At 39.5% G+C, this 14,980-nt stretch overlaps 1 protein-coding gene across 1 annotated transcript in view; it reads right to left on the bottom strand.

The window, feature by feature from the left end:
• Positions 1 to 14,373, bottom strand: part of NDST3 (N-deacetylase and N-sulfotransferase 3) — a 218,025-nt gene extending 203,652 nt beyond the window's left edge. The window contains exon 1 of the mRNA XM_024246070.2: positions 13,598 to 14,373. The gene's annotated coding sequence lies outside the window, so the exon portion shown is untranslated. The remainder of the gene's footprint in view (positions 1 to 13,597) is intronic.
• Between the last annotated feature and the right edge of the window lie 607 nt (positions 14,374 to 14,980).

Here is a 14,980-nt window from a genome sequence, read left to right as displayed (position 1 = left end):
GCTTAGTTCGGTGCCATATGAAGTTCTTGGTTGGAATTTTTGTTTTTAAAAATGCTAAAAATAGGCTCCCAATCTCTCTGGTTGTAATGTTTCTGCTGAAAGGTGTGCTGCTAGCTTAATGGGGTTCCCTCTGTACATGACTTGACCCTTCTTCTCTCTAGCTGCCTTTAAGATTTTTTCTTTTGCATTGACCTTGGTGAATCTGATGACTGTGTGCCTCAAGGATGGTCATCTCATATAGTATGCAGCCTAGGTTTTCTGTATTTCTTGAATTTGCAACTCAACCTCTCTGGTGTGATTAGGGAAATATGCTCAAATATATTTTCCCAGTTACTTATTCTGTCTCCTTCTCTCTCAAGAATGCCAATGAATCATAAATTTGGTGTCTTTACATAACCCATATTTCTCAGAGGTTTTGTTCATTTTTAACAATTATTTTTCTTTAGTTTTGTCTGACTGAGTTGGCCTGAAGAGCCAGTCTTCAAGCTCTGAAGTTCTTTTCCCAGTTTGGTCTACTCTGCTGTTAATATTTCTAATTGTATTATGAAATTCTTATACTGAATTTTTCAGCTCTAGTAGTTCAGTTTAGTTCATTTTTAAAATGTATATTTCATATTTCATCTCTTGGATAGTATAAATAAATTCCTTGAATTGGGTTTCAATTTTCTTCTGAATCTCAAACTTTCTTGCCATCCAGATTCTAAATAATATGTCTGTCCTTTCAGTCATTTCACACTGGTTGAGAACCACTGCTGGGGAGCTAGTGGATTCATTTGGAGATGAGGAGACACTCTGACTTTTTACATTGCCAGAGTTCTTACCATGATTCTTTCGCATCTAAGAAGTCCAGTGTTTCTTTAACAATGATGTAATTTGAGTACTTCAGTTGGATTTGTTTCTGGATGTTTTCACATGCCCAAGCCTCTCTATAGGGCTTTTATTTGTGGCTGAATTCTTGCCCTTGGTTTCACAGGGGTGTATAGTAGCAAAATATTTTTGGCGTTTTAGTTTGGGCTGGGATCCAGTAGATGATGCTGAAGAGTAATGGGCAGTAGATAGCCTCTTATCTAGCTGCATGGCTCCTCTGTATTTCTCACATTTGCAGCCGTGCTCTGCAGTGGGTAGGGAGAGAGGTGACCTCCTCACCATGTCCACTCTTGGACCTTGGGGGAGCCCCTCTGATCACTGACAGTGTGTCTGCATTTCTTTTGTTAGGTGATATGGGCTGCAGGGCTCCCTGGCCCAAAGTTGCAGCAGGTAGATGGGAGACAACCTTTTGTGGCGAGTCCTGTGGAGGGAGGCATGCCCCCCTACTCCAGCCCATGAATGGGCATCTCACCTCTCTCAGTGCTTTGAGAGTGTGAGCTCCTCTCCTAATTGAGTGCCAGCCACAGAACTTGGCTTGGCATTCCTGAGCTGGCTGCTGCAGCCCTCGGGCACTTGGATGGGATTGGGGCTCCATCCTTCAGGCACTTGGAATTGGATTCTGGGTGCTCTGAGGAATCCAAAGTGCTCCCAAGCCACGAGGAACATAATCAGGTGGAGCAAGGCACCCAGGCTGGGCAGCAGAGGCTGTACTGTGCACATGTTCCTGGAGGGCTGCTAGGGTGTGGCCCTGAGAGGGGCTGGCAGGCTGGAAGGCCTGCAGAACAGACATGATCCAGTTCCACAGGGAAGTCAGCTCTACTTTCTTCTGGCCCAGTGGTCAGCTGTGGCTAGAGCTTTTTGGAGGGAGATGGGGAGACCTGGGTTATGGACGCCTATTACCATGTTCTGCCAGAGCTGCACCATGTACAAAGGCTCCTGTTCCATTCTGGATGAAGCTCTGTCTTTGTCTACTCTCCAATCAGATCCCCTTGTCAGATCAAGTGTCCATGGGGGATGCGGGGCCCTCTAAGCCAGGATCCCATAGGCCCATGGTGAGGGTGGGCAGTCCCACAGTGCCATCATGAACCTATTCCCCCGGAGCTGTTCAGGGCCAGGGACTAGTCCCCGCATTCCAGTACCCTGTGCCTGCCTTCTCCCTTCTCAGCCTCAGCATCTGCATTGCATCTCCATCTACTTTAAGCATTTTCTCTCTAGAGATCTGTTCAAATTATGTTGATTTACTCAAACCCTTGGTTTTTCTCTGTGGGAGTAGCACTTCTTTGCTGCATCTAGTTGGCCATCTTGCCTTCCCCCTCTGGAATTCCTGGGTGCTTCTTAGAGCAAAACCTTATTAGAGTTTTATGGTCCTGGAACTTTGCAAGAAATTATAATGGAACATAAAAAAATTAAGACAGGTCTTGGGATTGTACATAAGGCAGGCTAAAAGCTAGCTGGTACAACAACAAGCACAGGTGAAAAATACTGTATTTAGTGTTTGTCATAAGATTAGAGTCTATCGCACATCTGCACATCTGCTTCTTATTTATTGTGTCATTTGGGCCCCTGTACCAACTAAAATGATGAAGTTAGAATAAATGATCATGAAACATTCTGCTTCCAAAATTCTATGACATAAACAATGAACAATATTTTGAACAATATGTTTATCTTTACAAATAATATAATATTCTAGAATAGAATTGCAGGATATTTATAGGATATTCTATTTATAGGATAAATGTGTTATTTATCTTTTAAATTATATATTGTAGTTCATTCATTAAAATATTTAGGGTATATATGTCATGCATTCAAATATTTATGGGGTAGCTCTCATGCTATTTAAAATATAAATGTTCAGCAGACTGAATTTATTTAAAACGTTCTAAATTATAAAGCAGAGATAGTGACAAGAATGATAATAATGTGAGGGTTGAGGATTACAGACAATGACTGTAACAGGATGAGAGAAGAAAGAGACCATGGCAAGTGGGGGATTCTGTGGAATGCTCCAGGGGGTGGTGAGGCTGTACTGTGGAGTAGGATTTGGGTAGAGCCTTGAAGGATGGGAGTAATTTGAAGAGACATTTGAGATAGAGGGAATGTTACAGAGGCAGGAATGAGCACAATACTGGGTAAGGATCGTGAATAACGAGTGGGAGGAAAGAGTGAGAAATACTTGAAAAATAAATTTGACTATCTATGGGTAACCCAGATTATGGTAAGACTTGAGAGTACAGAGGTTGTGAAAGATTGCAGGGAGATCTTATGGTTTGTATGTGTCTCCCAAAGTTTGTGTGCTGGAAATTTAATTTCCAATGCAACAGCATTGGGAGGTGGGGCCTAAGAAGAAGTGAGTAGGTCATGAGGGGTCTGCCTTCATGAATAGATAAATGTCATTATCTTGGGAGCAGGTTACTTATCTCAAGAGTGTCATAAAAGCAAGTTTGGCTGGCTCTTGCTCTCTTGCCCCTTTGTGCATGCTGTCTTGCCCTTCAACCTTCCACCATGAGATGACACAGTAAGAAGGCCCTCACCAGATGCCAGCACCATGCTCTCAGACTTCCAAATCTCCAGAACTGTGAGCCATATAAATTGTTAATGTTTATAAATTATCCAGTCTGTGATATTCTGTTAGAGACACACAAGTTTCTTAATTGGGGGATAACATAACAGATTTTTCTGGGACAAGAATTAATAACATGGAGAATATCATAGAGCAATCTTACAGAGTTGATCTGGCAGGCCAGTGCAGTCTCATTTCTCACAATGCAGTCATAAACTGTAAATCATCATAGGTGAGGGAGAATTGTAGGGAAGGGACAAATCTCACAAACACTGCAGAGAAAGGGGGACGAGAACTTGGCATGCCATGTGACGTCTCTTTTAAATGCTCTGGTATAGATACAGATGATATTTAAAGAAATAAAAATTTACCTGGACAACAGAGTTTTCATTGTAATTATAGTTATTTCATTTTGATAAGTAATTGCACTTTTACAGTTATGTACGTGCTTATGATGATAATATTCTGGAGCATAACAGCAGAATAAAAAATCTCCTATCTTCCCATTTCTATGTTTCAATTTTACCTGTGAAGTGTTTTTGACTAGATATAAAATGTATTGCTACATTTTCCATTTTAGATAGCAGCATTTTACAATTTGTCCCCTTTGTCAAAAGTGAAAGGCATGTAACTTATACAATTCTTATCTGTGATGAGGCAGAGTGGTGAGGAGTATTTGCTCTCACTACTTAGGACCGATATTAGGAATCTATCAAAGTTACCTTCTCTGTAAGCCATTATAAAATGCTGAAGGACATTTCTTTTCCATTAAACTCTTCAAGTTTCCTTCTGAAGCTAAAGAAAAAATTCCAGTGCGTGTCCCTGAGGAACTGGTCTAACATATTTAAATGCATACATTAAAATTCTCCTGTTTTCTGCAAACCTTTTTCAATTGCACATCTCACTTTGCCATGCCAACTTCAGTCTCTGGTGCAGATTCTCAGAGCTTTCAATTCATACTACAAACTCATCCAAGGACAGCTACTTCCCATTCTCTTCCATGTTTCTGTTAGCTCTGAAAACTTCAGGATGGACTGACCTGTTGCTGTCACTCCTCCTGTGGAAGGTGGCACTGTAGCAGTAGGCAAAGGCAAAGGTACAGACTTCACCTGAGCCCTTCACTTGTGAGGCATCATGCAGATGGATGAATATGGAAAATTAAGCTCCTCGCCACAATTGACCTGTGGTGCCTTCTCTGACTTTCCAAACTTGGTAAGACCAGTGGGTATACATGGGCTTTGTGAAAAGAGCATCTCCTTTGTACTTATTGCCGTAATTAAAATTCTGTTTAAAGTCAGACTGTCTGTATGCCTGGAAGCTCCAAGAGGGTAGAGATAGTACCTTTCTTTTGCCTGTCATTGCACCACTTGTGCCAGGAGCAATGACTTTTTGTGGAATTAATGGAATACAATGGCATCTTATGCCTGTAGGTTAATTTGACACTTTTACTTTATTCTAATGCTTTGACTTATCTTTTGAAGTTACAAATAACTATTACATTCAATGTTAAGTTAATGTAATCACAGCATCCCAACATGGGATAAATTTAATATCATAATATCTATGGTAGATAAAACCTTCACCCACCAGAAACACTTATCATTATGCAATTAGTGATCAGGTATTTACTGAACACCTACTCTGGAATTAGTGCTATAGTAAATACTGTGGACACCACGGAAGTATGTTAGGATATTAGGAATAATCCTTTCCCCTGGATAATGGACTCTATTAAGGGAAATGAGACTTGTGAAACAGCAGCCAACAGTATGTTGTACATAATAAACAGTGATTTATGCAGTATAGACTATCTGTTACAGATTTCAGAAGAGAGAGAGAGACAGAGAGAGAGAGATTAGTGAAGCTTAGTAAAGTCAGTGGCAGTTTCTAAGAGACATGGTGCTTGAAAGTGACATGCCATGATGCACTGGGTTTGGATATGAGGATGGGGACAACATGTCAGGCAAAACTCCCTGGCAAGGTTGAAGAAATGAAATGGTTACAATGTGCTTAGCTCACAGTGAAATTAACTAAAATATAGGATATTATGTTTGGGGTTGAAAATGGAAATAATATTTGATTAAAAGATTGGTGCAGATTAATGAATGTCCTTGAAAGTGATTGTGAAGTACAAGGGTATGAACTTGAAAATAAAGAGCATTGGGTGCATTTGAACAGAGGGATTTGATAAAGACAGTGTTTACAGATGATTAGTGTAGTAGTGACACCCAGAATGATGAACAGCAGTAATATGAACAGAGAGAGAACATGCCACACTGTGCAGAGTGAAGAAGTAGGCAGAGTCAAGACAGTCCCAGCTAAGGGGCTGCTGCTGTAATCCATGTGTGAGGTGGTATAGGTCCAGACTAAGGTGGTTTTGAGAGAGAATGGAAATGAGAGATATTTGGGAAGAAAGAAGAAAAAAACATGCTTACTGTTAAATTATGGTTGGGGGAGGTAGCAGGCTTGGGGACTAGAAGATAAAGATGCCAGTATAATAGGAACATAAAACTAAGAGGGGAAATTGGCTTGACTCAGTGATGCACACTTCAGATTCAAATAGATAGATGGACTAAGTTATAGATGATTAGATAAGAAAATCACAATGTTATATAACATAGTTGGATGTAGACAAATAAAAACAGTCAAGAAAATCTTTGGAATTGACAGGTTACAGGCACGTCTGAATGTGCTACAAAAACCCAATTCCTCAGGAAAGCCTTTGCTGACCAACTCTATTCTTCCCCTTTAGACCAGGCTCCGTTTGGAGACTTTATCATAACTCTTATGAAATATTATTAACAATATTATTTGTCTAATGTCTGTCTTCCTTGTTAGACTGAAATTTCCAAGGGCATAGGGCTCATGTTTTTCCCCAGTAATTTTTCAAATTTTTCAAAAAGAAATGAGATGAAAACACTTTTAAAGGCCAACAAGATCAACATGTAAACATTTCAGTACAGTGATGAATATGTTCTTGAATGCTTTCACAAAATCACATAGAAAATTGAAGACTTTTGCATGGTCAGTAGGGTACTCTGAATAAGTACAGAACAAGCACACTAGCCTGCATGTCAGAGAGTTCCCACGGACACAACTGTCTTGATCAGCAGTACAGAACTGACAGTTGTGGTTGAATTCTGCTCCGTATTCAACCTATGATGAGGACTATGCTGAATGATCAAGGAACTGTATTTTAAATTTTGAAAATCAACAAATCACTTAGACAGGCATTCTGAAATAGTTAGGTTCAAGAAAGTTACAAGGTTGGATCAGTTATAAATGTCAACACATCATCAAGATTTCCTATGAGGCACCCTGAAGGAAATAATATGATATGGGAAGATATAGAATAACAATAGTAATGCAGCAAATATTAATAAACATTTACATATGTATTGAAATTGTGTTGGACCCTTTAGAGGTGAAGTAACCTGCCCATGATGTCACAGCTAGTAGAGGCAGAACTGAAATATGAACTCCAACAGCCTGCATCAAAGATACCGTACACCTGGGAAGATAACTGCAACACGTTCCTTCCATGCTAGGAACAAGTAGGAAATGCATATTGGGCAGCTATTATCTTTAGATGCTGCAGTTTCCTTATAAGAAAATGGGCTACTATGATATCTCCTAAGGGGATTTTAATGAGGGTTAAGGCTCTTAGAGGCTGGGTGCAGTGGCTCACCCCTATAATCCTAGCATGAGGGGAGGCTGAGGTGGGCAGATCACTTGAGCTCAGGGGTAGAGACCAGCCTGGGCAACACAGCGAAACCCCATCTCTACAAAAAATATAAAAATTATTTTATATATATATATATACATACATATATATACACACACACATATATATAAAAATTAGTTGGACATGGTGGCAGATGGTCCCAGCTACTTGGGAGGCTGAAGTGGTTGGATCGCTTGAGCCTGGGAGGTGGAGGCTGCAGTGAGCCATGATCACACCACTGCCCTCCAGCCTGGGTGACAGAGTAAAATCCTGTCTCAAAAGCAAAAACAAAAACCAAACTCTTATAATAGTGTTTGGCACATACAATGAACAAACAAAATTTATCTGCTATGATGATGATAATAGAAATAACACAGGAAATGAGGGAAATATCCCGAAGATGACCAATGAAAGTACACTAAGGGTTCATAAAGGGATAGCTACGAGCATCTTAGCTTAAGCAGAGCTGTGGGAAGCACATAAGCCCACCCTTAGTGCAGAGATCTAAAGTCGGATGGATCTTAGAACAAAGAAAGAGGCTCAATCAGAGGCATAACCAGCACCATGTCCTTGGGCTTCTTTTCACCCCTCCCCCTTTCCTTAGGTGAGCTCATATACTTCTTGGTTTTCATTACCATCTACACTCTAGTAAATTCTGAATGTTCATTCGTAACTCAGACCTCCTTCCTCTAAGCTCTAGAATTTTATATGGAACTATCAACTTGATACAATAGCAACAACAACTCACATCAACTGTGCCCTTTCTTATTATATTCCAGACACTATTTGGCTCCACCAGAATCATGTCACAAACAAACTTAACCTGTCTAAAACTGAATTTATGATCTTTCTGCTAAAACCATCCTCATGGTCCAACAATCACCTATATGCATCCTTAACACCTTCTTTTACTTGCAGCAACTAATCTTACCACAAATGTTCTTGGATTCTTCTACCATTTTCTCAATGCAGCATCAAAGTGGAACTCTGTTATTTCTTTGCAGCTGAGATCCTGTCAATGATTACTTATTTTACTTGCTGGTTAAAATTCATATTCTTGTACATGTCCCACAAGACCCTGTGTGGTATGCTTCCCACTTTTATCTCTCAGGCCTGGTTAGATGATGCTCTCCCTTCTAAGTTCCAGGCAAGTGGGTCCTCTTTCAGTTCCCAAAAGAGATAATCTCTTTTCTGTCTCAGGGTCTTTCCACATGCTGTTACCTTTGTCTGAAAGTTTTTTCTCCACTTCCCCATCTGGTTTCATCTTCCAAATCCTATGGTTCTAAGTATAAATATCCCTGCCTCAGAAAAGTCGTCCCTGATCCCCCTTATCTGTCAGGCCTCCCTGTTACACATTCTCACATCACTCTCTACTTTACCTCTGTAGTATGTTCCAAAGTTATAATTAGTTATGTGATTTTCTGTTATAATTAGTTATGCAATTTTTCTCCATAGCTTGGAAGCATCTGTAAGTACTTGTCCTGTTCACTTCTATATTTTTAATGTCTAATAGAGTGCTTGAAGTGAGAATAGCCCATTGAATATTTGCTGAATGAGTGAAAAAAGGCCTCTACTAAATTTTACAAATAGCAGCTGGTACTCACAAACTAGGGCAGTATTTAAGTCAAACCATCTTCCATGAACGGCTATCTTCATCAGTCACACTGGCCTCAAACAGTCAAGGCGATAATATAAACATTGTGAATAGCAGTGACCACCTTGATCAGCACCATAAATCAGGCATATCCAGAATGTGCTTTTCACTGAAATTTACTCAACTACTTATTTTTTCCATTGAGATTTTTCAGAATTCAGCATGAATAGAGTTGCTTTGCAATGCATCTGTTTTTAAAAAGACTCCACCAAGCAAATATTAGCCATTAATTATTTACCATTAACAAAAGGCAGAGCAAGCAATTAGTTTTTGGAATCACAGACAAGTCCATAACATAGTGAAAGAACTCAGTATATACAAACATATATTTTGCAAAGTATTGCAATATCTGCAAGGGGAAGTGCCTGCTTGTCAATGTAACCTATCTTTTCTCTTCCACTAACACCCACCATCATCCCAAAGTAAAAATCAATTCTAAATGAAATAGAATCATGTTAAAGTTGGCAGTACAAGAAAAGTGAAAAAAAGATTACCATCTGGAAAATGAGTATTAATAACTAAAGAGCTTCAGGTTCTAACATAAATGAAAGATATTTAAAAGATCCTGACAATATTCCTTTTTCTGAAAAAGGAATGAACTATAAAACTATGTTTTATAATGTTGAAAAATACAGTGGGAGGCCTCAAATATGTTATATGGATTTGCTAAAAGTAATTTAGTAATAATATTAAAAATTGACAAGGGCAAGCTTTTCTTTGGGAGAGAATGTGTGAAATTGTGTCATGTTAATTAAACCCTGCTGTGGTAGGCAAGTAAGAAGCTGATTTACATGGAGTATGACCAAGAATACACTCTGTCTCTAGAACTGCAATTTTTAAAAGATGGATGGCAGAAAAGCTGCACTTGAGGGCATTAGCTTTGTTTGGTACATTAAATGGAAAATGACTTTCTATTATCATTCTCCCTCCATCTTTGTATTAGAAATTATGAAGAGAAGAATATGTTTTATTCACCTCCCTCAGTGTTATGCCATCCAGTGATGCAAGAGAAGAAAACTACCCCAATGCTGTTTGCTGTTTATTCTGCCCTATATGACTTAAGGGGGAAAATGTCTGCCTTTACCCTCTAAGATTGGACCAGAATGCATGCATCAAAATACGCTGACATATTCTGTCACACATGCTCACATATGACATATGTGAGTACTGACAATGCAGCTTTTAGGGTCTAATCCAAACCTTTTCTTTGTCCTTCATTAGACTCATGGGAACAAGAGAGTGTTAACCTGGCCTCTCATTGGTTGCCTGGACCGTTAGATGTAAAGTTACAGATCAGTGTTGGCTATGTTTTAGGGCAGGTTACATGAACCAGATAAGGAAAGACAAGATCAGTGTTGGCTATGTTTTAGGGCAGGTTACATGAACCAGATAAGGAAAGACAGCCAATCTGCAGAGAGAAGATGATGCAAAAAGAGTAGAAACAAATAATGAAAAAATTTGATATAGGGAGTCTTGAGGAGGTTGAAGGTTCTATTACTCTCTATTGTATGGACACATCAATAAAGGAGTCAGGTAAATTATTCTTCTGTTACCTTGGGCACATTTTAGAACAAGTGAGACTCCACCTAACAGCAGTAGCAAAAGAGGAGAAAGAAATCACCTGAACTAGACTGTATATACTTAGCTAGGGAAGGCGCCACATTTAATTGTCCACTTTGTGCCTGGCGCAAAAGTAGATGCTTAGTAAATACCTCCTGGGTGAATGAATGAGTATTTCATATGTAAGGGAAGTGGTGGAAATTGTTGGAGTGGTATATGGATTGCCTCTGTTCCATCAAGAGGCATATCAAGAACAAATATTTGAAACCTATAGAGAGACAATGTAGTATAATGGTTAAAGGAATGTGTGCTGGAGCCAGACTCAAACTGAATACCAGCTTCACCACTTGCCAGGGATGTGATCTTAGGCAGGTAGGTAACCTCTCAGTGCCTCAATTTCCTCATTTGTGAAACAGGAATACTATTTACCTTAAATAATCTTTGTGAAGATTATATAAGCTAAAAATTAATATGTAAAGTAGAATAGTGCCTGGTACAAGGTAACCATTCTATGAGTATAAACTGTAACATCTCTACTAGCAAAAATCTAGACAATAGTACTTATTACCAAGTTAAACTTTGTATTATTCACTGATGTTTTCTCATCTGTCTTCATCCTGTCCTCCAGATCAATTTCTAAAATGTTGAACAAACAGGATAAAAAAGGGTCTCTGGAATCCTCATTTTTCAGGTGAAGAAACCAAGCTCCAGAGCCAGCAAGGGAGCTGTTCAAGGCCACTCCTCTCTTGGCAGAGCCAGGCCTAGAATTTAGGTCTACTTTCATGTTATTTTCAAATATTTTAATGAAACAAAAACATTCAGCAATGAAATATATGTAAAATGGATAGCCATCATTGAGATGCTTAAAGGTTTTAGGATAGGACTGCAATAATTGATTTTTAGGCTCTTATTTGGCAACAGGTAATCAAGAATTATAGCCCTCAGTAATTTGTAGAAGATTTGGGGAAATAATTTATTATAGACATTAATTAATTGTAGTAGGTCCTGACTACCTTTTTTCTTGTCCTGTAACTTACATGAAATCGATGAAAATGTTTAGAGTAACATGAGAGAATAAATCACTCATTGTGATATCTAGGTATCTAAGAGTATAGTTTTTTAATATAAACAAACAAACAGACAAACCAAGAAATATTAAAATCACCCCTTTACTATTCTAAGAGAAACTTCAGTCATAAAATAGTTTTGAGCATTGTTCAGACTAATTATCTTTATAATGTAGGTCGTTACTTTTGTGGCCTGGCAGCATTCCTAATCTGGACAGGTGTTCAGAGTTCATGCATTTCAGTGTGAATGCTCATTTATAATAGACATAGCACAGGGAAAGTAAACTTCTACTGTTTTTCCTTACTGTCAGAACTGTTAAGCAATTAGAAATTCAAGGCATTCATTTAGTTGAGAATAGTGTTTTTATCCTTAATTCAATTTCCCTGATTTTATAGTGTATATAAATCACAAAGTATTTATATATAGTTTTAAAAAATATATTTTGTATCTTAACAAATGCACATTTAAGGCTCTAATCACCAAAAAGCAGCTGAAACTCAACCAGGTTTCAAGGAAGTCATATAATCAGAGTCCCAAGATTAAAAGAAAAAAAATTGTAATTTCTTTACAGTTTTAAAATTTTGAAATGACAGGTAGACAATTACATATTTACATTTTAGCTTATAATAACTTCTTTAGCAGAATATACGGTTTAGAAAAAGCATCTCCAATGCCTGATTATCTCTTTTACTATATATTTTTTAACAAACTTTTCAGTCACAACAAAAATTACTCTAATATTTGCTGCAATGTTCAGAAATAATGCTTTTCTCAAGAAAATTAATTTAAAAAGAGGGTATATATAACTCCACCAAACTAAACTATAACAAATATCTCCAGAAAGAGATAAAAGTTTTATTTTATCTAAAACATTTTAGTAATGTGAGAATTCTTCATTTTAAAGACTATGAAGAAAATTAACTCATGTGACAAGCTCAAAATTAACATTATTTACACAAAGAAACAAATCTTCTGTTTTACCATCAAGATGAAAAAGAAAAATGATAACAAAATTAGAAATGGTAGATACTTTGTTAACCAGAGAAAGAAAAAAAAAAGAGCTTATCTTAGGCAAGCCTCTTTATATGTTCAGTACTATTTTAAAAAGGAGCCTCCTTCAAATGTATATTTGAAATCTGCATCTTAAATATAATATTGATAGGAAGCTATGGATGAAGAAAAAGGAAAAAAATTCCCTTCAGCTGAATATCGGATATTCTAGAGTTTCTCTGCCATATCATCCTGCTCTCTGGTGGTGAACAGCATTGCTCAGTAGTTGATAACATGATATTTTCTAAGGGCAAAAAAAAAAAAAAAAGAGTGTGTCCCAGGTCAGTTGTTGCACACATCTCAATATTTGATTTGTATTTTAATTTAATACAAATGTATTAAGAATGTAGCTGTTTGCATTGTCTAGAAGTGTTTTCTTCTAAACTCTTCCAGATTACATATGTTGCTATATTTCAATGTTTATAAAGAATATAGATACTAATACATTTTCAACATTAAATAACTCTGATGCTTAGACAGTATCCAGCTATTAGAAAAGCTATTTGAAAAAGGATCTGAGTAAACCCCTTAAAGATGTAACTTTGCTTTTACCTGCCCCCACAAAATGGATATATTAAATAGAAGATATACCTATTTTCTTTAAATTCAAAATTTCCATATTTGATACCTAGATCGATTCTTTCCATTTCCATTTAATTTTATTAATTGTATAGTTTTAAATAATGTCTATAAACTGCATCAAATAGAAAGCCTTTTGAGGATCATTACTGTGTAGATAGGCAGGTAGCTTAAAGTCTCTGATATTCCTTACAAAATTCTGTCAGGGCAACAGACATGTGATCTGTTAAACAAATCTACTTCAGAATCATTATAAGTTGGTGAATATCTTAAACAATTACAAGAGGTCATTTCTTTAGTACCATAATCTTATGAAAGGGAAGCTTTAAAATCATCCCTGAGTGAGACGGTCCTTTGTTTCACTTAATTTAATCAAAATACTCTATATTTCTTCTTCAAGAATAAAATGAAGCACTTGTTCAATCTTGAAATTTTTACATTATTTGAAAGCAAAGTTATTATCTCTTAAAAGCCCCTACATTTATGAGTGAGGCATTAATGCACAGTATAAATAAATAAATACACTTACCTGGATTTAAATTTCAGAGCTGAAAATGCTTGAGAAAGTTGCAATAGATGGAAAAGAAATGGAAACAGTACCACTCGTTACCATCGGCTCAGGCTTTTTGACTTTACAAGTGGCAGCAACACCAGTCCTGGCCCAGTACTCTCATGTTATGTAACATCTTATTAATATTAGCCATCAAACTGCTACCAAGCTGGTGAGGCACTAGAGGGCAAGAGTGTCACATGCAAGACCTGTCGCCAAGGGACCGGCTTTGGTACCACTTCGGGGGAAGACAGATGCTAACTAAGCTGATGAATAACAGGATGCCCGAATACAACAGCAAACTTGTAACGTTCCTCAAATAATATTTTATATGTCAATTTTCTGACTAGTGGAAGACTTAACAGGTTAATAAATATGCGCAAGCAAATAACCACACCATGAAAAACTTTTAGGATTATATTTACAAACCCACAGTCACTCAAGAGGCTGTTTGTTTTTTTCTTTCCATTGTCTAAATAAACTTATTTAAAACAGGAGAAAAAAAGCTGGTTAAATAAAACGAGTGTCGGTTTCAGGACTCCCTCATTCCAGGCCGCGAGAAACTTGTCTGGTCGAGGTGCCGCCTCTGGAGTCCGCATTCCAAGGCGCCCGGATCGGGTTTCTGGGCGAGGAGACCGGCCCCGTCCTCCATGGAGATTACCTGGGGCTGCAGCAGTCCGCGGGCTCCTCCTTCCCTCGGGTCTTCGGCCTCAGCCGCTCCCCAGGGCCCCGCGTCCGGGTGGCGCTCGGGTGCTACGCGGTGCCCGGCGTCCGGCGGGGGCGACAAGCGGGCGACCTCTCCCCTCCGCGCCTGGGATCTGCGCGGACACAGCTGGTGGCGACTTCGGCCGCTCAGGCTGCGGCTGCGGGGCGAGCGCAGCGGGTGCGCTGGGGACTCCTGCGCTGGAGAACCGCGGCCCTGGGACCCGCCCGGCCGCGCCTCCGCCGCCCTCGCCGCCGCCTCCCAGCTCCCGGCCCGCGCGCGCCCGCCCCGGGGAAGGGGAGGGAGCGAGAGCTGAGGACGGGAGCCGCCTCCATCGGCCGGGCTCCCGCCCGGACCGGCCCTGCGGATCTGGCTGCCCGGGCCTCGACAAGGAGACCCCGGGGGTTCCACCCCGGCCTGCCAGTTCCGACCGCCCCTCCCGGCGGGTTGGCGGTGGCCGCCAAGGATGAAACGTCTTGTGCGGCCAGGGAAAGGGGTGCGAGTCCCCGAGGCGACGCTGGAAGGGTGGGGCGCACCCACGCGGTCCCCTCCTGTCGCGCTCCTGCCATTGGCACTGGACCAGGGCGGCTGCGAGTCTGCAAGAGTTTCCTCTGTTCGCCAGTTTTTTTCAAATGCCATGTGTTCCAGCTCCTGAAGAC

This window comes from Pongo abelii, chromosome 3, assembly GCF_028885655.2.
Source record: "Pongo abelii isolate AG06213 chromosome 3, NHGRI_mPonAbe1-v2.0_pri, whole genome shotgun sequence".
Taxonomy (NCBI): Eukaryota; Metazoa; Chordata; class Mammalia; order Primates; family Hominidae; genus Pongo; species Pongo abelii.
The sequence above is the reverse complement of the archived record's forward strand: the minus strand, read 5'-3'. Positions and strand labels throughout refer to the sequence as shown.